The 25998-nt window shown below is 41.5% G+C and overlaps 1 protein-coding gene across 1 annotated transcript in view; it reads right to left on the bottom strand.

Annotated features, from left to right (window-relative positions):
- Positions 1-24174, bottom strand: part of LOC116820686 (heparan sulfate glucosamine 3-O-sulfotransferase 1-like) — a 116452-nt gene extending 92278 nt beyond the window's left edge. Inside the window, exon 1 of the mRNA XM_075072596.1 lies at positions 23932-24174. The gene's annotated coding sequence lies outside the window, so the exon portion shown is untranslated. The remainder of the gene's footprint in view (positions 1-23931) is intronic.
- Positions 24175-25998: the final 1824 nt, after the last annotated feature.

Below are 25998 nucleotides of genomic sequence, written 5' to 3'. Positions count from 1 at the left end.
TGATCTGCAGGGTCTGCCAGAAGGCAGGAGGCGCTGTGGGGGGCATAGCGGAGCTGATGGGGGGCTGCCAGCTGTGGACAAAGCAGGTAGCCAAACCACGTTATAGTGAAGCATTGCACAACTTTAAATGGAGCATGTTCTGTACTTGTTATTTTCTCCAGCCCATCTACAATTTGAGATCTTCCCTACTCACATGAACTTGCTCAGATACTGGGTGTGCAAATCCCCCAATATAAAAGTTTGCATTCATTGAAGAGCTGCTGTATCTTTAACTCAATCTAGTGGAAGAGAGACATCTATTTATCAGAAAGATGCACCATATCTTTGAAATATCATCCATTGTTTAAGATACTTTTCAGTATCATCGAGATGTGAACCAGATTGCATTCTGGTTTAATGCAGGCTATACATAGCAAAATTACACAGAACGGGGAAGTCTCAAGGAGTAAAATACTAGATCAAGATTCTGTTATAATTAGATTTTGATTAGAGTGAATATCATTGTGCCTGTCTATATTAGCACTTGAAAAAGAAAAGTTTTACTCAGTACTTCACTCCATTAAAACTTTAAACAATTTACAACCTTGATGACTATAGTACGGAGAATAAATAAAAATACCATCTGTCTATCCATCTAGCTACTTATTTTGCCCTCCATCACCACAATATGTGAATACTCAATACTACTGTAGTGCTTGGTGACATAAATGACTGTCGGTTTTGGCCTTTTACTGCTGATGCACATACAGTAAAAAGCTGATGCCATTCATTTTGTGAAACTTTTTTTTTCCCTCTTCACCATTAGCTTTTTGAAGAAGTTCAGTTTTCCCTTTGTTAGGGTTAGGTTGCTTCATTTAAAAACGAAGCACAGAAGCTTCAAGGCCACAGAGATACGTTGTTTCCCCTAACCAGCATTAGAGAGTGCTAAATACAGAAATTATTCAAGATACCAACAAGCCCAGAGCAGAGAGAGAGGGGACAAACAATAACATCAGTGAGCTCTGATGAGAGAATCTACCATAAAACACTGAAAACCAATTCGAGTGGTTAAAATAAAAATAGTGCATAAATGAAGCAGGATCGACTTTATTGCTTTAGGTTTTGTTTTTATTATTAATAGTAATAATACTGAGGTAGAATTTCTTCTGTGTGCCCTGTGCAGTTGGCAATTTCCTTTCTCCTTCTACCCAATTTAACTGAATACAGAAACACACAGCAGTTTAGATAGGCAGAACATAGTTACCTAAACCAAAACTTAGCCAGAGCACTGGGGTTAACACTTGAGCTATGGAACCCTCACAGCACACTGACCTCTAACATCCTGCTAAGGCATTCATTCAGTACTGAGTCAGGCAGAGATAATCCATCACCACCACCACCACCACTTCACTCCTACATGCTGCCTTCCTGTCCAGCATGTCCAATCCAAGTATTGTCCATGCCTGACCCTGCTTTGCTTCTAGTCCTAGCTATGGCTATTGCAGATGTGTGACTTCAGACTGATTTCAGCAATCAAGCATGGAAGAATTAGATTGGTAAATGTTGGTAAACATAGATTTCACACAGAGCAACAAAACATATTGTCATTGATAAAAATCAAAATATACAGATAGGAAAAGAAAGATGCTGCTTGAGAACGTCTTAGAGTTTGATTTGATATATAAACTTTGTATATTTTGACTTATAATATAGACAATTTGTGTTTTAATGGTGATAAAACTACCTTTCTGAATCTCAGCTTCTACTGTCATTAAATAATTATTGTTTGACCACCTATAATTCCCACAACTGTGAAAATTTGATAAAATTTGAAAAAAAATGTTTAAAACCCATAATTTTGTACAACTGAAAATTTTAAAATCAGTAGAAATAAAAATATTGCTTAAGATAAATATTGATATTATCCATTGCAATTTTACAAAGTATGAAATTCTGCCCAGCTAAATTATACTGATAACAGTAACAGGATGGCAAGGCTCTTCTGTCAACCCATGCTGTGATGGAATCCTGCATAAAACTGCCAGCTAATTCCTGATTACTCAATATGGAAGATCTAGCTCATTAACCTCACCATATGGAAGAGGTGGGAGCAGCCCTTTAGGCAGAAGATTCTTTCCAAAGAACCGGCCAAGTTTTGGGCATATGTATTATTTGATTTACTCTCCATCTCACCTCTTGAAAAGGAATTACACACAATGGGCCAAATTCACCTTTGGGTTAGTGGGACAGTATGGCCTTAAGTTATCTCCTCTTGCATCAGCAGTGAATTGAATTGACTAACTACTCAAACACACAATAGTACACAGTTTCTAGCACTGTAGGGGGATAGGTAAGGCCTGAGGGCATGTCCACGCAGGGACACTCAGGAAAGTTAAGTTGAGGTGCATTGGTTAAAGTGCATTAAATCCATGTGCGGATGCTCCAATTCAGAAGTAAAGTGGCCACTTTGTAAATTAAGCTAAAGTGAACTACAGCCACTTTATTTCTGAATGTGGGAGAGTCCACACAGGGGTTTAATTAGCTGTATATTCCACTTTCAGTAAATTTGGTGCAACTTTCCTGAGCACCCCATGTAGACATGTCTTGGATATCACTGTACTAGCCACTTATCACTTCCAACATATTCTTCTAGGCATTTCTCTGCCCCCACCACCATAGAGCTGTAATCAGTATTAATGCTTAATACATCAGAGATTTTTCTACCAAGCCTTCACATCCTCCTTCTGGATAGTATGCTCTAATATTTTCCATTTAGATATTTTTAATCTTTGACCCAAGAGTCATTCTATTCCATATCTGCATCTGACAGCTCTTAGCCTGTATATTTAACTGGCCTAAAATCTTTTGTTCAAAATGTGACCACATTGTTCCTCCTAATTTCTTTCAATTCTACAATCCAAACTTCATCTAAAAGTTATTAAAAGCTGATAGATTGTTCCCAGCCTGAAAAGATTTTGGAGATGCTGATTTTCTGCCACTAAGCTTCTTTTTAATTTGATGTGCCATCCTTTTATTTTTCCACAGGTTTAGATTTTCCCCTGAACTCTTTATACAGGGGTGAAAGTAACTTAAAGGACTTACCGGTACGCCAGAGTCCTGGGCAGGGGCTGTGGCTTTTTAAGATTTAAAGGCCCTGGGGCTCCGGGCTCTAGCTGGGAGCCCCAGGGCCTTTAAATCACCCCAGAGATACCAGCCGCAGAGGCGGCTGGGAGCCCCAGGGCTCAGGAGCAAATTAAAGAGCCCAGGGCTCCGGCTGCCACAGAGAGGGCTCCCGCAGTGATTTAAAGGGCCCAAGGCTCCCTGCAGTGGCAGGAGCACCAGGACCTTTAAATCCCCGCCCGAGCCTGGCTGCTGGAGCTCTGGCAGTTATTTAAAGGGCCTGGAGCGCTGGCCCCTGCGGGGAGTCCCAGGCCCTTTAAATCACTGCCAGAGAAGCCGGTCCAGTCTGGCACAGCGTACCAGCTCTTGCTGGTATGCTGGACCGGACCAGCTTACTTTCACCTCTGCCTTTATAGAAGACACATCAAATTTTGTTTAATACAGTTTTGGCATCAATTCCATGAACTGTATAAATTTAATCACATGAATAATTCTGCTTACTTATATGGGCCTATTTACATGCTTAAAATTATGCACATGCTTAAGTATCTCAAGGAATCAGGTGCTTTATTAATTAGCAATGATTGCACCTCAATTATAAATCTAAAGAGGGGTCCAAGCAATCATTTAGCATTGCCTTACTTCAATGAAAGGTAGAACAGGGGTACAACATTCCAGTAAAATAATTTCTGCTATTTACATGTAGCTGATCAAGTCTATGAAAACATGTTAGAAAACGCAAAAAGTCTAATATCAATTTAAAAACAAAGATTTAAAATGTATAGTTATATACATTTTGCAAAGTGCAAAAGTACATAATGCAAAGTGCTCCACTTAGGAAGGAACAATCAGTTTCACCCATACAGAATGGGAAGAGACTGTCTAGGAAGGAGTATGGCAGAAAGAGATCTAGGGGTCATAGTGGACCACAAGCTAAATATGAGTCAACAGTGTGATACTGTTGCAAAAAAAGCAAACGTGATTCTGGGATGCATTAACAGGTGTGTTGTAAACAAGACACGAGAAGTCATTCTTCCGCTCTACTCTGCGCTGGTTAGGCCTCAACTGGAGTATTGTGTCCAGTTCTGGGCACCGCATTTCAAGAAAGATGTGGAGAAATTGGAGAGGGTCCAGAGAAGAGCAACAAGAATGATTAAAGGTCTTGAGAACATGACCTATGAAGGAAGGCTGAAAGAATTGGGTTTGTTTAGTTTGGAAAAGAGAAGACTGAGAGGGGACATGATAGCAGTTTTCAGGTATCTAAAAGGGTGTCATCAGGAGGAGGGAGAAAACTTGTTCACCTTAGCCTCTAATGATAGAACAAGAAGCAATGGGCTTAAACTGCAGCAAGGGAGATTTAGGCTGGACATTAGGAAAAAGTTCCTAACTGTCAGGGTAGTTAAACACTGGAATAAATTGCCTAGGGAGGTTGTGGAATCTCCATCTCTGGAGATATTTAAGAGTAGGTTAGATAAATGTCTATCAGGGATGGTCTAGACAGTATTTGGTCCTGCCATGAGGGCAGGGGATTGGACTCGATGATCTCTCCAGGTCCCTTCCAGCCCTAAAATCTATGAATCTATAGGGCTACACTTTAAAAAAATATTGATAATTTTGGGCTCCCAACTTGAGACACCTTAAAGAGACCTGATTTGCAGAGGGATAGTGCTGAATACTTCAGCAGGCCAGGCCCCTTTAAGGTGGCAGTTGGCACCCCAAAATTGAACCATCCAAAAAATCAGTAGTCACTCTTGAAAATGTAGGCCAAGACATCTAAGTCTTATTCTTTTCCAGTGCCAATACTGTCAAGCAATCTAAATAATTAGTCTGACCTTTCTTTGACAGTTCTCACATTGCTTTTCCAAATGTCCAATTCTACTTTTGTCAAGTCTTTCCCCAAAGTCAATGTTAAATTACTTGTTCTGTAAAAGCCCAGATTCACAAAAAGACACTTAACTCCCATTTTGGGCACAACTGAGATCCTCAAAACTCCTCCTTGGTTGCCCCCTAAATCTGGAGGTGCCTTAAGTCCCTCAGCACCTCCAGTGCCAGTGAAGTCGCTTATGTGTCTATGTTTCTGCTGCTGCCATTGGGATCACAATGTCTCAGTCTAGGCACCTAGGCATCTCTCTCTCTCACCTAAGCCCCAACAGGATCCTCAGACAAGGTGAAAACAGGTGTTCCTGCTGGAGATCGGTGTCTCCCTCCAGCCTAGGCTTACTCACCAACTCACAGAGGGAGAAGGGGTAGGGTGACTTAAGATACACCTCTTTCCTCAGCATCTGCTATTGGCTAGCTTTTGTGATCCCTCCTCCTACACACTATTTTTGTGGATCCCATTCTTAGGCACATCTCTCTCCCCCCCTAGCCACCGTGTTGTATAAGGAGCCTAGGCCCCTTAGGGTTTGTGGATTCTACCAGGTAGTTAGGTGCCCAAAAGTTCAGTATCACAACACTGAGCGTTGCAACGCCTAAATCCCTCTGTGAATCTGGGCCCATCTGCCTCCCCACTATATCCGGCAAGTCCACTGAAAATGGACAAGAAACTGCCTTCTGTGTTTGCTTTTCACTGTGTGTGCATCTTCTGGAATGGCCTGCAACACCAGTAGTTTTGTACTTTGGAGTCTCCTGACAGAAGACTGGAAAAGCCTATGGTGGTATTTTCAACAAATTACTGCAAGAACATATAGATTTTATAGTTTAAAGTTGTTCTTATGCGGTTGAAAACCCCAGGTGGAATTAAACTGAGACAAGAGCATGAAGCGATCTAACAACCAGATTTTTAAAGGTATTTAGGAGCCCAAAGATTATTATGAAGCCAGAAGGGACTGACCTCCTGTATAATGCAAGCTGGGAGACTGGAAGATAGTGAAGGATGGCAACAGGGAATCAAATGAGGAAATGGATTGTAAAGCATCGAAAGAAATAGAAATGTAAGGGAAATAGAAAAGCACAAATAGGTATCAAGTGACTGAAGAAATAAGGACAAAAATAAATAAACAAACAAAAACAAACAAACAAACGGTGACAGTGTGTAAGTACACCAAAATGGTGATCTGGAAAAAATTTCAACTATAAATAATAGAAAAACAGCAAATAAGCAAGAAAGAAAAACATGTCTTAGAAAAATGTCAAAACAATACAAGTGTACAATATTATGATTAACTTATTATACCTTCCCTCAATATATTTACACCATGCAACATCTACTAAAATGTAACTACATATTTAAATGCATGGGAATTAAACAAAAGTATTATATTTAAACTACAAAACCATCCCTCCTCTCCTGTAAAGAACAGAACTGGAAGCTCTGAAATCTTTACTCTATGCCTGGTTTTGCCATAAATTCCAGTGTGAAGTTGGTCAAGTCACTTAAAGCTGATTGTAAAGGTTTTTTTTTTAAAAAAACAAACAAACTGGGCTTCTCTCCCCCCCTTTTGCTTCTTTTTTTCTGATTTATAAACACAGCCCAAGCTTCCTCTCCTCCCTATTCTCTTACTTTAGAAAAAGTAGCATCAAGTCTAGTCTTCCTTGGTTTTTCTGGTGGGATCGTAGTGTGGTCTGAAAATATGTTTATTAAGAGCTCTAACACCTTAGTTGAAGATATGCACGTGTTGAATCTTTAACAGACTTCCTTTTATTCGGCATCAGTCACTGAAGGGCTAGACAGGTGATTAATTCCCTCTCCCCGACATATACCATAATAGTCTTAAACAGTTGAAAACTGCCTCTTTTTTCAATTAACTTTCAGCTCTCTTGCTAACATGATGTCACTATCGCACTTGTTCTCCAATCTTCACGTCTACTGCCTCAACAAGAGCTGAATTTCTAATGTAACCAAAAAAAAAAAAACCCTAGAAGAAATTTAAAAAATATTAAAAAACAGAACAACCCCTCAGGCCATCTTTATCCATTGCAAAGTAGCAAAAAAGACAAGCACAGGTTTTTCCTATGCAGACCACCTTCAATCTCAGCACAATCCTTTCCCCATCTATGAATTAGAGAGGATATTTTTTTTCCCTCTCTCAGGGTGCTGTGAGGCTTAACTAATCAACATTTGCAAAGCACTTTGTGTTTCCATAGTACTTTCCATGGAGGGAGTCACAAAGTATTAGTTTACTATTTAGTCTCCTCTTTTCTGAAACTGGATTTCACATTTAAAACTTTCAATAGCAGGATTCAAACCTTTTGAGAGAGTCTACGCAGAGACAATATCCACATGATATTACGCTTCACACTTCTTCCAACCCATCCCAGGGTGCTTTCTTATAAGTATTTCTTTAGGCACTGAAAATCTGAAGCTCCCATTCCATTAGCTCTACCTCATTATGCATATGCATTATAATTCAGCCTTAATATACTGTACATGGTCACATACTATACTTTCCCCCAAAGGACCCCTGCTTACTTCAAGTGCACTGGCTCGATAGTGAATAAGCAAGGGTTGTGTAGTAATGAGACCCACAAGCACCCATTTAACAATAAAGATGAAAGTACTGAACAGCTGCCACATTCATTGTGAATAGGGCACTATACTTGGGTTCTGTTACCTGTCTTGTCTCCAATCTGCCATGAGACCTTGCACTGCTTGCTTCCCCTGTCTGTAAAAGGGGAGTTCCTAAAGCATTTTAAAATCTACATTGAAGCATGCTATATAAGAGCCAACCATTTGTTGTAATTATTATATATGCACAACAACAGAGGTAGGAGTCCTGTGGGAAAATATAGTATGTAGGTGTTAAGTTAAAGATTGCATCATAATATCAAGACACCAGGGGTTGCGTGGACAAACTTAAGTCTGGCATTTCCTGACTAATTTTTATTCTCATTGAAATCTAAACATTCTTTTTATATAGGCCTCTGTATAACTGATTTGTGTGTGGAATATTTTATAAATAGAGGAAAATATCTCTGAAAGAAACGGAACTTAAATAGTGTTTGATATACTTATCTTCCCAACATCCCTGTGATGGAGGCAAGACTGATAATCCCCATTTTACAGATGAGGACAAGCCCCTTTGGTGCTCTATAAAACCACAAAACAAGTTGATAGCAGAGCAGGCACTAGGAACTCCTGAGCTCAGATTCCCAGTCTCTGATTTTTCATGCACACTATAGAAAAAAAGATCATCAGTAGTACAAATGAGTGGATTAGAAGAATGTGGTTTTTGTACTGGAATGTCAATAGATTATCTGAACGCTAAAATGTAATATAGAATATGATCTAACATTTTAGAAACACAACAACAAGTATATACTAACTGCTGGAGTGGGGTGAGAACATTGTATTTTTCCTTTTTTGGGGAGGGGGTAAAAATGCTTTTACTGCATTTCCTTCTAGTGCAAGCCAGCACTAATCCAAATATCTCCCAGTGGGCAAAATAAAACCACGTTAGATGTTTGTGTATCCCCATTGGCTTTCACTTGATTAAAGGAAACTGATTCATTATAGAAGCAAAGTAGAACAATTCCTTGGAGTATTAAAGCACAATTTTCTATGTGTATTACCATGCAGGAATGAAAAAAAGATGCTGTACACTTTTCTGAATACCCTGGCATCAGGATTGGATTTTACTGATATTTTGATGAGATTTGGAATGCCTGGCTCTTCATCCAGCAAAGATTCACATTACAGGCAGTTCTATAAAAACAGAACTGTAATCTTCCCCCCATCCCTTTTCTCAAGGAAAAAAAATCTAGTCTGAAATTTTCCATTTTGTATCACTGACATATTGTTTGAACTATCATTATTTTACATAGTCTATAAAGCAGGAGCTCATGAGAAGATGTGTATATTAACTTTTGCTAGCTATATTCAACTTCTATAATTTGATTAAAAGATGGAAGGAAAAAGGGAGTTGGAAACACAGTGAAAACTCAGACATCTGGCCTGTTATCCTGACTCAATTTCTTGTTTTTTGCTGGATACACACCTGGGTCTAACTTTAAGATCCAGAAACTTAGTGCTACCATGAGGATGCAGAAGAGTATGAAAATAATAAGCCTTTTCTTTTTCTTCATTCTCCAGTGCACATGTCAGTTTCTGAACTTAGAAACCCCTAGAAGTACACAAGAGGCTATACATTGCAGAGAGACTTCATTAATGTTGTATCCCAGGGAACAAAAAAAAAAAAAAATTACAACCAGAAAGTATCAGTGATGCACAGGTTATCAAAACTAGGGCCAAGACAGAAGCCTCAGCATTTAATAATGTGGTGCAAAACCAAAGCAGTAAAAATGGAATTCTGTAAATATAAATGAATATACAAAAAAAATCAAGTAACTAGATTTAAAATTATTTTTCTTCTATTCCACCTTTGTGAAGTCCAGAAATAGGGTGCAAAGTCAGATCAATCCTGCAGAGGTTCACACACTCTGGCTTGATTCAGGAAAGAACTTAAACACATGCTTAGATTTAAGCATGACAGTAGTCTCACTGAAGACTATGGAGTCTTTCCGATGGCTTCACTGGACACTGGATAGAGAGAGATGGCAGCCACATTAGAATTAAAGATTGCAAATGAGTTTCCATTTTAAGCATGACATTGGCTCCACCATACCATGCCCAAATCAAGAGGCAAATTTTAATAGTTTTTTTTTTTTTAAGTAAATCTGTAGACCTTTTCCTTGCAGAGCTGGACTTCAGTATGCCAATTGAACACATGAGGGACTTGTCAACAGAAAAATAAACTGATGTTAAATTGGACAAGCTGTTTGTAAATTAAGAAACATTTTTTTAAAAATTGGCATTCAGCACAGACGACAAACTCTAACCTTTGTTCACTAACTCTTAGCTTGTGAACACAGATGGGAGACAATGAAATGTAAGTTTATTGGACTCATCTAATACTTGGGTAGGAGTGGAGGAGAATAAGGAAAGGAATACCAAATCACACTGCTAGTCCCATCATCCCCTGTCATGCTGACTCCTCAACTGCTCACTTCCTAAGGAAGGCTGCAGAAGCCGTGCCTTTGGAAAGGCTGGAAAATGAGGATGAGGATGAAAACAGAACAGGGGCATTGTCAGAGAGGGAAGGAGGTTGCCATCAGAGTGGGCCAGATAATGGATAAGGGCAGTATGAGAGGCAGAGCATACCAACCCAACCCATTATCACTGGGGGGCAGGAAGTGGGATATCAAACCTAACTTTAAAGGTCCCAGGTCTAAAAATTGTTGGCCTTAAACTATCCATCTGTAAAACAAATATATCTATATGCTTTGCAGGGATGTTAAGATTATTAATGTTTGCAAAGTTCTTTGAACACACAAAGCGCTATACATAAATGCTAAGTTATTATGACAAGGAACATAACTAGTCCAATTTCTCTCAGCCTCAGAGAGTAAATATTTCTTCAGCTCTGCTCAGAGAATTCTGATTGCCTTAAATTTTAGGCACTCAAGTTTGAAAAACTGACTGTATTTTTTAATTTTGCTATTAAATAAGACCTACACAGCTTCCTAGCTTCCATTTTTCTTTATACTTTGTAAAGTGCTTTGGGATATCACGACTGGGCAGTAGTAATAGCTGCCATTTCAGCTACACACTATGCAAAGTTCCATTACAAACTAAAGCTGTATAAAAAATATTTTTAGGTCTAAAGCTTTGGTTGGTCTCATGCCAGAAGGAAATGGTGTTAGTTTGTGTTTTATCTAAAGTTGGAGAAAAAATATTTTTTTAAAAGGAGCTAAACACTACGATGAAAAAAGCACAAGACTTTTTTGATCCCAAATATTATAAAGATGATATACGGATAAATCCCGCCCACCCTCCAAAGTTAACCAGTGGTTAACCTCTATGAATAAAACCTTTTTGGTTAAATTTGGTGATGGGGAATGAAAAGAAATTAAATAATCAAAAAATCATAACTGAGCATGCTTTGTAGTTATCTGCTAAAATGTTTGCAGAGTGCAATGGCTCTCCACCCTTTTGTGATAACAATGAAGAAGCAAATGCATGCTCTCCCTTCGTAGCCTGACCAGCTGCCCAGCCAAGACAGAGGCTTCTGATCTCAAGCAGCAGGAACAATTCACAACAGAGAGATTGCAAATGCCTCATTAAAACATACGGTCATTCCCTGTTATTGGCAGTCTCTGCACACTACTAGCCATGAGGGTTTATTTTATGTGTAAGGGGATTGTTGCCCCCTTACTAACATTCAGTAGGGGTCTTTTGGTTGGCTAGCTCCCAGCACTAAAAGATTGGGGAGAGGCCAATGCTCCAGGTCAGCCTTAGCCTCTGAGCCTGATTGACAGGATAGGCAGGCTAATCAGGGAGTCAGGAGGCCAAGGACATCCCGTCCTCCCTGTGAGCTAGAATTGCCTGGGTTAGACAGAGTGGGGCGAACTAAGGACAAAGCAGGGGCCCAAGCTGAGCTGGGGAGCAGAGCTGTGCCAGATCCAGAGAGGCCAGAAAAGCAGCTCAGGAAACAGGTCAGACTTGGGAGCAGAGCCAGACACAGCCCAAGAAGAGAGTAGATCCTGTGCTGGGAGCAGAGCTGCAGCCACAGAGCCAGGTGTGGTGAGCAACTGGGGCCAGCCAAGGGGGGACCTTAAGCAAAGGGCCCAGCACAGAAAGATACCCCCAGCCAAGGGTCCCTGCGGGGAGATCTTAACCCGACGGGGGGCTGATGCTGGGAAGAAGGGTCTCACCACCCAAAGCCCGGAGGTGTGTGGCCACCACCATTGCAAGTGTCCAACCTGCAGCATCCCTGCAACAGAGCCAGGGCCTGAGAAGGAGACCTGGGACCTACAATGAACAGAATGTGAAGTGCCCTGATATCCAGAGACACTGTTTGTAATGGTTGCTGCCATTTTTCCTTAATATTTTTTTAAATTAATTGTTAATTAAACAACTTGTATTTGCTTTGAACTGTACGTAATGATCAGTGGATCAGGGAGATGCCCAGTGCAGAGAGAGTACCCCGGAGTGGGGACACCCTAGCCCCTGTCCCAGGCAACTACAGCAGGGTTGGGGGTTGAGCCCCACAGGAATCCTGGGCCCAGACTTGTTGGGGTTACGAGGGTTCTGTCAGACTTGAGAGTGGATGGGGAGTCCTCGAGGGCAGGGAGGCCTCTGGGTAAAGGAAGTGGGAGTGAGGACTCAGATCCTTTCGCTTGCCCTCTTCATCGGGGTACTGCAGAAGCCAGGAAAGTTCCCCAAAATAGCGAGACCATTCCCCCGCTTACATATGCCAACTTTGTGGTCCACCCTACTCCGTGGTCCACCCTACTCCAAGAGCAAAGAGCCTCTGTTCCCAGGGACACACAGATAACAATCAGATCTCAATTAGAACTACATTTAAACAAGATGATATTAGTTAAAGAAAGCAAGAAGAGAAACAGATTAAAAACCAAAGTCATTTACTCTTACCAGTGTTAAATTCAGACTATAAGATGATGCATCCACGTCTGGAGGGGGAGAAGGTGAGAAATCAAGAAAAAGGCCAAAGACTGGAAATTGTATTGATATATGATTCGCAGTATTTCAGCTCATGGCTGTTTCTTGCAGCTGACAACCTCTCAGTCATTCTCCCAAACATCTGCATGTCTCTGCCCTCTAGAGAGGGACTGACTTCCATACAGAGAAAGCCTTCTATTTTTTTCTAGAAGGCGCCTCATGTGTGGGCTAATGGATGTGAATTGTGAGTTGATGGGCCTTAGGCAGCATTACAGTATAGTCATATAGAGATTACATAGATTGAGTAATACTATATCAAATTATAAACTTCAGGTACATATATCTTCGGACCTTCAGAAACCCATGTCTTCACATCGGGGGCAAGAAAAAAAAATCATGGATGTGAGAAAATTGTCGATCCCATCAGTTTATGATTTCTCTGCATTTTGCAAGATTCTGTAAAATGTTAACCTTTCATTTTAGTGATAAGTTCCCAATCCCCTCCATTGTGAAGGTACAGCTGTCCATTTGGAAATGGATGCACCGCTGGCCTAATAACCCAACCTTGCAGACATCTGTCTCCAACCAAGCAGTAGTTAAGATGTTGAAACAGATTTCCTGGCACACAGCCATCTGGCCCTTAAACAAGGTTACCCAGTGCATGGAGTATCAATGCAGCATACAAGTCATCCTCCCACGGTGCAGTGCCAATGTAGGTACTCAAATGCCATTCCCGTTCTCTGCTACTGGAATAGCAGATAAAAGGGGCATAGCCAAAAGAATAGGGGTGTGCGCGCCACAATGGTCATTGGCATTTTCAGTCTCTTATGAACATTTGGAGCCTAAGTAAATGATAACAGCCTTTAGGCAGTTCTAACATGGTAAAAGAGGTAGTTACCTAATACAACTGTATCGAGGAGTGCTAATGTGGGCTTTGTCACCTTTGCACCCACCCCCCACCCTTTCCTATGCATTGTGCAGTTCATCTATGCCTCAAGATCTGACTCATTAGCTTCTCCCTTCCCACAATCCAGTCACTTCAAAGAGCTATACATTCCAAACCCTCCACTCTAAACTTTAAGCCTGGGTAGGGTTTCTCCCCAACTTTAAAGGGGAAAATGGAAATTACATGCATACAGACAATACAGATGTAGTGTTTAGATCATACATATTATTTCACACAACACTAACTTTCCCACTTCACACGTACTGTATGGGCCAGACTGGGATCAGATTATACTCAGGAACATGATGTGACTACGTGTGTTCAGGCTCTCCTGCCTCTGCCTCCCCCAGCCCCACTATTGCGTTGCCTGTACAAGGAGGGAGAAGTTTTTTTCCAAAGGGCAGGACAGCTCCCCACAGGGAAGTGTGTTGGGCATCTAAACAAGGGAAATGTTGTGTGTGTAAGACAGGGGTGGACAAACTTTTTGGCCCAAAAGCCACATCTGGGTATGGAAATCATATGGCAGGCTATGAATGCTCCTGAAATTCAGGGTTGGGATGCGGGAGGGGGTGAGGGCTCCGGCTGGGGGTGCAGGCTCTGGAGTGGGGCCAGAAATGGGGAGTTCAGGGTGCGGGAGGGAGCTCTGGGCTGGGGCAGATGGTTGGGGTTTGTGGAGGAAGGGCTCAGGCTGGGGGTGCAAGCTTGGGATGGGGCTGGGGATAAAGGGTTGAGGATGCAGGAGGATGTTCTGGGCTGGGACAGAGGGGGATGAGAGCTGGGGCAGGGGGTTGGGGCATGGGAGGGGGTCAGGGGTGCAGGCTCTCAGTGGCGCTTACTTCAAACAAGCTCCTGGAAGCAGAGGCAAGTCTCCTCTCTGGCTCCAATGTGGAGGCATGGCCAGGCACCTCTGTGCACCGCCCAGTCCGCAGGCACCACCCCTGCAGGTCCCATTGGCTGCAGTTCCTAGCCACTAGGAGCTGTAGGGGCATCGCTTGGGGCAAGGGCAGTGTGCAGAACCCTCTGCTGCTCCTACACGTAGGAGCTGGAGGAGGGACATGCCGCTGCTTCCAGGAGCCTGAGAACCCGCTCCCCAGCAGGACCTCAAGGACTGGATTAAAACATCTGAAGGACTGGATACGGCCTCTGGGCAATAGTTTGCCCACCCCGGTGTAAGAGTAAGCTAGTGCTACTAAGGATAAGAATCTGTACATCTTGTCTTTATTTTTCAATGTGTAGTTCACACAGGGTTTTTGTATTGTTTTCGATGTTTACATTCTAATTTTAAGCCACTAGCAAAATTGTAAGCGTGCAATTCCATGGAGATCACGTTACAATGTCAAGATGAAACAAATCAATACCAGAACAAGTCTTTAAAAACCTAATTATGATGTCAACATGAACTAAAATAAGGTCAATATACTAATGTAACTGGTCAATGTACTAACCAAACTCAAAAGTACATTAAAATACTACATTTGAAAAAAAAATATGTTAAATGCATGGACATTTTTATTTGAGTTCCATTTATCCAAGCCTTTATAGTTCTTATGGTTTTCTATTAGTGTTCCCAACTCTTTTGTTTACCACTTTAACATATACATTTCATAAATACGGACTACATATATTTGTTGTCTGGGCTTGGGAAAAAAGACCTCACCACTAAGAGTAGATGAGTAGCCAATGGGGCCTAAATCCTTCTATTTTGTACAGAAGTTAGGCCTTTATTTTAAAAGAATTTAACTTCTTGGTTGTAGAGGTAACCTTCTAACTGTGCACTGAAGGGACAGGATTTTTTTGAGCTCACAGACTAACAGTTCTTTACTGTTCCTGCAGTCCCTTTACAGGAGACTTTCATTCAGAACTTCTTGGGCAGCAGTGAAATGGACAACATTTATGTCAATTTCACTTTGCTAGGGAAAGCTGCAAACAGCACTTGAGTTTCTCACACAGGTGAGGAAGACTGACAAAACAGCAAAGGAGTGTGTACACACATAGGGCCAGTTCTAAGAATGGGCAACCCGATTGGTCACCTTGGGCATGCCCTTACAGGGAGTGCTCGACCGCTGTGCTGCTTGGCTTTTTGGGGAGAGAAGGGCCGCTGGTTTTGATCAGCTGATTGGCCACCCCCTCTTCACAATTATGTCAATATTTTTTTTTGTTCATCCACTCATGGGTGGGGATGCCTAAAATGTTTTCCATCCTGGCCAACAAAACAGCTAGGGTTGCTTCTGTGTGTGAGTGTCACAGAGACGACTTTTACTTTAGCAGCAACCAAGGGCCTGGGGCAGGAAGAGTAGCAGAAATCTTTCCTCTTTTTCCCTTAACAGTCAGGATACTCTGACAGGGGAGTGGGAGAAAGAAAGCTCTCTTTCATTCCAGTAGACAGGTGCCTGGGCTACTAATTTATCCAACATCTACTGCCTAAAGTTTGATACAAAAGATGACATCCAGTACTAATGCCATTCAGGAGCCACTAAAATCATAGGCACCGACGCTGTGAGTACTCTGGGTCTGGAGCACCCACGTGAGTCTAGGGGGGGAAAACAAACCAGTGGGTGCTCAACAGCTCCCCGATCAGCTCCTCCCCCTCTCCCCAGCACCCATATGTCAGCGCCTCCTCTTCCCTCTCCAGCGCCTCCTGCCTGCCACGATCAGCTGTTCCACAATGTGCAGGAGGCGCTGGGGAGGAGTGAGTGAGGGGTCGGAGCAAAGGCAGGAACAGGCAGGGTGGGGCAGGTCAGGATAAGGCAGACCAGGGTGGGGTCTTGAGGGAAGGGATGGAGTGGGGGCAGGACCTGGGGTAAAGCAGGGGTCAAGCACCCCACGGCACATTAGAAAGTTGGTGCCTCTGACCAAAATTACTGACTGCTGTTCTGTCCTCCACAAAAAGCAAACAAAAATAACTCTGACTGTCCATCATGATCACAGCCATTCTTCATTAATATAAATAACACCACAATTTCAGGTTTTACAAATAATAAAAGCTTGTCATGTGAACTTCAAATACTAGCATTGTCATACCAGATAAGTCAAGTGGTCATTCTACTCCAGTATCCTGTCTCTGATAGTGGTCAGTACACTTATTCAGATTCTTAATTTTTACATTTTTATTAAGTTAGAAAATGGTGAATGATGCATTTCTCACTTGTGATTTGTGTCAAGCTCTTTTTTGATGAAAAGTTGAATTCAATTAAAAATGCACAAAACCAACATTTTAAAAAATTAGTTAAATAAAACTACTGTAAATATGCTGGATACATAAGAAAAAGGGTTTATCAAAACATGCTTTGTATTTAAATCTGACTGATTGATTAAACAAATAAAGTATTATCTGTAGGTTAGTGAACTGAATTGATTGTTTTCAGCCACCATTGTCATTCAAAACTGGCCAAAACTATAACAGGGTTCAAAAAAGAACAAGATAAGTTCATGGAGGATAGGTCCATCAACGGCTATTAGCCAAGATGGTCAGTGATGCACCACCATGCTCTGAATGTCCTTAGCCTCTATTTGCCAGAAACTGGGAGTGGACGACAGGATGGATCACTTGTTGATTGCCTGTTCTGTACATTCCCTTTGAAACACCTGGCATTGGCCACAGGATTCTGGGCTAGATGGACCATTGGTCTAACCTAGTATGACCATTCTTATATTCAAACTTTTTGAACTTGTAGATCTCAGCCTCTCACATGTAGTTTTCTTTCATAGATAGGAAAAGGAAAACAAGCTTTCCTGCATTTTCAACTCCCACTTGACTTCTTAACTATGAATGAACTAGTCATTGAACTGAACTAGTTGAATAAACTGAAGAAAATATTCTCTCTGTACCCTGCAGAAAATGCTACTGATGTTGACAATTGATTATAGTAAGTTTAGGCCTTAACATAGGCTGCCATAATTTCAAGTTTAATTTAAAAAAAACAAACCCTATATTTAATATAAATGTAAGTAATTTTTTTAAGTTGTAAATTTTTATCCACCCTAATATTTGTTATTGTAAATATGGATACTCCTTTTACTACTGAAAACATCAAGTCCTACCGTCAGTGGGTACATCTAAACTCTGATTAAAAAAAAAAAAAAAAAACCCCCCAAAAAACCCCGTAGTACTGAGCCTCAGAGTCCAGGTCAGCTAACTCGGCTCACATAACTTGGCTGGCTATAAAATTGCAGCATAGACATTCGGGCTTCAGCTGAAGCCCCGACTCTGAGACCAATCCTGGTACAGAATCTTGTAAGCACCCCACCATTTACCTTTAGCATGATGAAAATTGACCTTTTATTCCTATTCTTTGTTTTCTGTTGCCAGTTTCTGATCCATGATAGCATTTTACCTCTGCCTCACAACTACTTCATTTCTTTAATAGCTTCTCATGAGGGACTTTGTCAAAGGCCTTTTAAAAAAGTCCAAACAAATATCAACTGGCTCTTTTTTAGCCACTATTTTATTAATCTATTCAAGGAATTCTAACAGATTGCTAAGGGACAATTTTCTTTTGCAGAAGCCATGCTTGTTAATTGGTATCATATCATGATATTCTAGGTATCATTCTGTTTTTAATTATTGTTTCAGCCAATTTATCAGGTACAAATGTAAGGCTTACTGGGCTGTAATTTCCCCGAGCTCCCCATATAGTATCCTGTATAGTAGCAGATTTTCATGACAGACGATCTGTTTTTTGCTAGAAGCTCAACTACTTCATTTTCAGGGCCTGTCCCTGTCAGTTTAAAAACAAAAACAAACCAACCAAAAAAAACCCAGAATGTTGTCTCATGGTTTTTGTCAGCCCTAGGAGAATTGTCATCTGAAGTAGCCACTGGCCAGCTGAGCTGGTAAGACACAACAGGATGGATCAGTACATATGCACCTCAAGAAGCATTCCAGCTCTGACATAAATCATGCTGCCCTCCTGTCCCCAGGAAGCCTCACAACAAGCAACCTCTTCATGATAATATTCTTCCACACAAAGGTACTGTCTACATGGGTAAGGCTTTGCTGATATCAGTATCTGCACTGGACAGAGTTTGCTGGAATAGCCCTACTGGCAAACCCTCCTAGTGGAAACATAGCTTATACAGACAAAAAGTTCTTTCACTGGTATAGCTTATATCAGTTCCCAAATGAAATAAGCTACACCAGCTAACAGACTTCGCCAGTACAACTCCATCTATATTAGGGCTTATGCTGGCATAGGTCTGTCAGGTAGGGAGGGGTGAGATTTTTTTTTGCACACTCTTAACCAACATGCCAGCAAAACATTTAAGTGTAGACCTGGCTGAACGGACATAAGCTGTACTGGCATAAACGAGTAAAACTGCACTTATACGCATCTACCTCGTTATAATGCAGTCCTCGGGAGCCAAAAAATCTTACCGTGTTAAAGGTGAAACCGCATTATATCAAACTTGCTTTGATCCACCAGAGTGGGCAGCCCCGCCCCCTCGGAGCGCTGCTTTAATGCATTATATCCAAATTCGTGTTATATCAGGTCGTATTATATTGAGGTAGCAGTGTACTAGAACTTTTGCAGTCACAGCTATGTCAGTAAAAAACAAACATATCCTTAACCAACACAGCTATACTGGTAAGAGTTTCTAATGTAGACAAGGCCACAGTCAGATCCATGCAAAGTGCAAGACTCTGGACACTCTGCAAATGGTGAGCCTATGAGCAGTGCAACCGCACTAACACATGCAGACAACCACTGATGAAAAAACTGTGGGCTGGTGGTAGAACATAAGAACAGCCATACTGGGTCAGCCCAAAGGTCCATCTACCCAGTATCCTGTCTTCCAACAGTGGCCAGTGCTGCTGTTTCTCCTCACAGCCTCTGGGCCAAAGGCGAGTACAGAGAGTGTAGTATGATGCTGGCAAATGAACAAAGGGAATAAGAAGGACTGATTAGAGCAGGTCAAAATCTTTCATTCAATTTTTTTTAAATTAAAAATGGCATTTTCATCAACTTGGAAATTTGTTTTCAATTAATTTTTGGCCAAAAAATAACAAGCTATTTGGGGTTCTCAATTAAAACCTGACAAACTTTTGAAGAAAAATCTTCTAAAGTAAAATTTTCATCTTTTTTTCATAGGAACAAAACATATTTCCCAGCCAGCTTTAGCATGACTAGTGAATGTGATAGAAAAACACTGGAGAGAGAGAAGAAAAAGACACAAGGGTGAACTAGGGTATTCCACCTCTATCTTAGGTGCATAACTTTAGACATATGGGTTTAAAATATCTGGCTTACATGACTTAACAAAGGCTACAGATAGAGTCAGTGCCTTAGCTGGGATTAGTCCCTTGTTCTCAGGCCTTTGATTAGTCGACTAGACCACTGACTTTCTTACTACCTAGTTGCCTTTCCTTATGGTCACAAGTTGTGCAGGGTGCTCAGCAAAGGCACTGACACAGGCCCAGGCAGCTAGCTATTAGGGAGCTTATGGTGGCTCTAGTGCCTTCAGCAGTAGTTTACGTGACACTGATTACAACCATAAACTCAGTATGCAGTCTTCACCACCACTCTAACCCCTCCTCCCCCACAAAAATACACCAACCCACAACCCCAAAGATCTGGAGTTATTCTTTTTTCTGGATACCAAATCCTAAACCAGGTTGACTGTTAATAACCCACAATGCTTAGGAAAAAATCGGCTCCAAGCTTTAACCCCTAGTGATTGGTTCATATCCTTTTACATTTTCCAGGCTATCTTTGCATGGAAGAAGACTAGAAACTTACTTTTTTCTTCAAATCAAGAGATTCAAGCAGAGACTGGGAATTTTACCAAACAGACTGGTGGTCTGGAATGGTATTGCCTCTCATACAGGCTCATAAGAAAATTAACATTCCACCACTCACCAGCTACCAAGTTTGTAATTACTTGTCTTTGTGTGTGCCTTCCAATTCTCAGTGTGGTTTTATTTCCCTAGATTAATGCCACCCACTGCTAGCCTGTAACTGACCGCACCTATGAGTCCACTCTCAAAGACTAAGGAACTCCTTCCAGTTTTGCTGAAGCGAACAGCTTGTTTTGAACCCTGAAAGCACCACCGCCTTTTGAAGCAGAAGTTGAAGAGACATGTTCAAGAAAAGTGACAATGTATAAAATAAGAATAGTGACTGGATAGGGAATTGCTCATGCATACAGGCCTATGCTGTCAGCATTGCACACTCTAGACTTATACTGCAATCTAGATATTTCATACCAACCACTCTTAAAATGTATGGCTGCAGCTAATGCCCAGGTAATAGCCCTCTGGTATCTCCAGATATTCTGTTAAACAGTTTTATGATGCTAAGCACCAGAGACTACCATGTGATTGAAAAACAAGCTATAGACAGTAAGGAAGGCATGCTCACATTATCACAGATATGGACCAATTGTCAAATAGTGAACTATAGGTCATTTATAGCACGCTGAGTAAATGCTGCAGTCAGCCAACTCTGCTCTGCCCTGCTCCTTTTAAACCACATGTCACCAAGAGGCATGAAGCACTACACTTTTAAGAAAAGTAACACTCAACCAGTTGCAGCAGTTGAAAAACCAGAGGGGATGGTCACTTACTCAAGTCACTGAGCCCTGGATTCATTGTATCAACCAACGGTGTCAGTATAGTCTGAGACGTAAAGCATGATGACTGTACGTCCACACTCCTTCCTTGCTGCTGGCTGACCATTCTGATTAAAATGGAAACAAATGATTTCCAACATAATTTGATCCAGGCTTCAGCCTTACATGGATACTAATCTCAAACTGTGATGGTGGTTCTGATATCATCTTTTTTTTCCAGAGCTTCCCTGCCACGTGTAGCAATGTATTCAGGCAGAACACCAGCCACAGTGACAGCAAGAGGACTACTAAAAGCAGCAATAGAACATCATGTCCCTGCCATCTCAGACTACTACAGAGCATGTAGAACACTTTACTTTCTCTTATCAATCTATACAGGTTCAGGGCTTGCAATCCAAATTCAGTCAGTTTCTAGGTCAGTGAAAAAATATCATTGCTAAATAGTTTTTCTTTAAAAAAAAAAAAAGCCAAACACATAAGGAAAGACATTTTGATATATCCAAAAATAAAAAGTTAACTATGGTATTAATCTCCCCATTCCCATCACCCCCCGCCCTCTAGCCAAATATCCAAAATGTTATTCTCTGAGTTGCTCACCACTCAGTGTATACTTTGAACACCCTGGATGTTCCAATGTTACTGACAGTTCTAAGTATGCCATTGATAGTGATAGCAGAATGATATTTGGCAAACACTATGCTTTTAAAGAAAAGCAACTGCCTTCCAATTGCAACAGCAGATATTCAAGCCAACTAAGAAGCCAATAAAGAAGACCCCATTCTTCACAGTGATTTGACCTGTAGTTTCCTTTTTTCACCCACATCTACACTTGATGCCCCACCTTTCTGACTGGCTTATTGACAAACAATACACACATATCCCACCACAGCTGTATATTTGATGAACTATCTACTGTGCTCTGTCAATCCTTGAGTGACTGGGTTTGACAGAAAGACCACAACTCACAAATATATTTTCCTCCTCAATAATTTCTTTTTATATTTTGTCCTTTTTATATATCTTGGTTGTTTGTTTTTGACTCCTTCATGCTTTAGTTGTAGTGCTGAATTTTGATGAGACAATTAGTATAATCATTTTTGTTTTTAAGACTAGATGTGTCCAGTAGTAAGATCCCTTGTAATTATTTTTGTTACTTTTGAGCTTATCAAATATTTTCATAGAAGCCTCCCTTACACTAATTGACAACAACCTCTCTTCACTAAACCTGCAAGTTATGAAAGGTCAAACCAGATACACCACTTCTATTATAACAACAGCACCCCTCATTTTCTTCAGTCATGGTGCCTCAAATAAACTTGCAAAATAAAACAAATTTGTCTTTTTAGTACAGACATCAGTATTTTTGCACAATTGGAAGAACAAAACTTTTGTAGTTTTTGCAACTTTCACTGTTTCTTGCCAGAAGATTTACATATAGGAATAACAATTATTAAAAATATTATAGATTGTTAATATTATTCCAACATAAATAGTATTTGCATATGTACAGACACAAGCCATCTGTTCAAATCTGCAAGTACGACTAATAAAATATAGGCAAGTTTAACTGATGTCACAAAAAAAAAATCTAATTTTTTATCTCAAAGATACTATAATATGAAACAAATGATATTCTAGAACTATACCAGTCTATAATCAAATTGCCCAATTAGTGAACCAATATCAACCATACTGATAAGAGATTCCTATAAATAGTGGTCACATGCAATCGCTTTTGGGGAAAAAAAGTAACAGAATATTGGCTAATCTCACTTCATTCTCATGAACCAAAAACTATTTAAAAGTGTTTTACTTGGAGAAGTAGTAAAAAATCTACAGAGAATGAAGTTTACTATGATTTTAAAAGGGTGATTCAGAGGGTCAAGGCAGTCTATGTACATTTGGCATAGATTTTCTTTTTTAAAGAGAAAGAGAAAATGAATCATTATACTGGGAGCTGCAGCTTTTCCAGTCAAATTTTCAGCCATGATATAAATTGGAGAACATGATCTTGCATGCCTACTCTCCAGAATTTTGACAGTGAAATTTAACATAGCCCAATGAGTCTCATTTTATCATTGACAGGTGTCAAAATAAAGGAATGCATTTAAGTCTAAAACATAATCCTTATATTAGTCACCCACTTTTGAGACTGAGAAATATCACAATTTAACAATTTACCCAATATTATGTACTCTAAAAGGATTACCTGTATTTGTATCAGAACAAGGCAAGAGTGCTCTCTTCAGTATTACGATAAATAACTGCAGCTTAGCTTTAAATGAAATGAAGTACATTGGATCTGACCTGAGTTTAAATGGTGTCTGTCTTTTCCTAGTGGAAAATTTAAATTCAGCCCTTGGATTCATAATTCCACAGATCTCACAAGCATAATCTAAGGCAACCACTTTACATGATTTATGGCTGTTCTCTAGATTCAGATGACAAATCTCTATGGAGCAGGTGCAATGGGGTGTGGTTTCCCCCATGAGATAATTTCCTAGTATGTAAATTAATTAGCAAGTCTTCATTCCTATGGTGAAACCAGGGCACTATGAATGTACTTGCTGTGTTTATTATTTCATATCTTTTCAAGTGACTTGGAAGTCCGGAGGATTAAATCACAAATGTTTTTGACAGCATCAGTAGCTGTAAAAGTAGGAATGAATCATGCGGAGTTATGCAGGGAGAGCCGATTCTTAACTACTGAAAGGATTAAGGACATCAGGCTACTTGCGCGTCTGTTTATTCGTCTTCCTGGGCTACCAAGGGATCTCTAACAATAAAAGCAGGAGTTACTCATGCACAATCTTACGCTGCCCCCCAAATCCAGCCCTGTTTCCTGCCTGCTGCTGGAAACAGGAGCCACGGATGAAGCCAGTCCCTGGCTTCTACGGCAAGTCCTTACTCTCATTACCTCCTCCGGAGCCATAGAGAGCGACGCTTCCTCGGCGTCAGGGTATGCCGGGCTGGGAGCTGGAGCAGATGCTGGAGGGAGCAGAGGGCAGGCGAGCGCTCGCTTCACCCCACAGTGCTGCGCCTGGAGCCGGTGGCCCCGTCCGCCCCACATAAATGCAGGAACAGCAGCAGCCCCATCATGATTAATTAATCAGCGCGGGTGACCAGAGCAGGAGACGCGGCGCGAGGGGAGCGGGGGCTGGGCTGGGCTGAGGGCTCGCGCGGTCACTCTGGAGTTGCTGGAGGGGCGCATGGCTCCCCTGCCGGCCGGCACGGAGCGGAGGGGGCCCGCTCAGCGGGGAGCGCGGCGCTGGCTCCAAGAGAGGGGAGGAGTCTGGGCAGGTGACTAGACACCCGCTGTGGGAGCGAGCCCGGCTCCTCCTTACCCTGCCTCGGGAGGTACCGCTCCCGCGCCGCGCTGGGCTCCGGCGCTGCCCCGCTGGCCCGGCCGCTGCTCTCGGGGAGCAGGCTGCGGTGTGAGGGGGCGGGGGCAGCGCCCTGCGGGGGCATCCAGCGCGGTACCTAAGGCCCCGCTCCAGCAAAGCCGGGCTAGAGCGCGGTCAGGCTCGCCCGTGGCGAGGGACTCTGCAGAGGGGCCGGCGGAGTGGGTTCCAGCAGCTTGCGCGTTTGAACGGTGAGGTTTGGGGGTGTTGGCCCAAACCCGCAGGAAAGCCTGGTGGAGCCAATAGTGTCTAGCGGCCAAAGCCTCCGGGAAAACCCCCATTGACTTCAATGGCACCACCCATGGCTAGTCCTTTGCCCCACCGAATAAAGAGACGGGCCCCTTGTCCCAAGAAGCTTACAAACGAGGGTCCGACTGCCACACATTAGTGGGGCTCCAGGTAGGGTGACCAGATGTCCCAATTTTATAGGGACAGTCCCGATTTTTGTGTCTTTTTCTTATATAGGCGCCTGTTAACCCCCCACCCCCATCCCGATTTTTCACACTTACTATGAGGTAACCCTAGCTCCAGGTGGGAACAGAGTGCTCCCCAGGATCTGCAGAATCAGAACCTAAGCACCAGCTGCCCCTTGCTTACACTAAGTGGATAGGGAGCAATAGGCTCACATTGGTAATTGACGAGAATATAGCCCACATCATGCCAAATGCTGACAAAGTCTGAGAAAAGAGAACACAAGACAAGAGGAAAGGAGAAAACTGCTGCTAGAGGGATTTAATTTACATGGCATGGTGTTGTTTTATGTTTTCTTTCTTTCCTTTTTTGTTGTCGATTTTTAGATGGTGGCTATATTCAAAGGAATAAGCACTAACAATTCCATAGCTCAGGTTGGATTGTGGTTTGTGCTTAAAGCAGCCTATTTCATACTTGACTGAATGAATTTAGTCTACAGGTTTGGCACAGTAATACTTCAGTACTTGTCCCTTCACAGGACAATTGCATTTTCTGCAAAAATTAATATAAATCAAAGAAGAAACATTTTCAAATTCTTCCTTTCTGAAATGTTACCATTTTCCTCATGTTTGGGATTGCTGTAATTCTAACTACCAATCTTCCAATAACTGCATACATGCTGTGATAACTCCGGCAAAAGCCAGTTATGAACTTTTAAGCGCACACAGTTATTCCATTAGTTGTCACAACCTAATTCAGTTTGACCAAGGGGATTCAAATGGATGACTGCTTCTGTTTCTGCCTTCAGAAACTGCCAGCTTGGCTCCCTAACATTTTAATGAAACATTTAGGTTCTCTTTTTCATACAAATTTAATTTTCCATGTAACTTTCTGACCAGTTCTAACCCTGACTTACCAGTAGTGCTTTACACATATTCCTAGGCTTCAGGGAAGAGTGGGTGGACATTTTTTTGAGAGAGAAATTTCACATCTGAAAATGCAGTTTCATCAAAATTGAACTATTTCATGGGAATATATGTCAATTTCAACACATTCTTTTTGATTCATTCATGGCATTCTTTTTTATTCATTTCCTTTTGACTTTTGTTATATCAATGTTAATTGTCATATTTATATAAATGTTATGTGGAATATATATATTTAATTTTTAA

This window comes from Chelonoidis abingdonii, chromosome 15 (assembly GCF_003597395.2).
Source record: "Chelonoidis abingdonii isolate Lonesome George chromosome 15, CheloAbing_2.0, whole genome shotgun sequence".
Classification (NCBI taxonomy): domain Eukaryota; kingdom Metazoa; phylum Chordata; order Testudines; family Testudinidae; genus Chelonoidis; species Chelonoidis abingdonii.
This window is presented reverse-complemented; position numbering and strand designations above follow the sequence as displayed.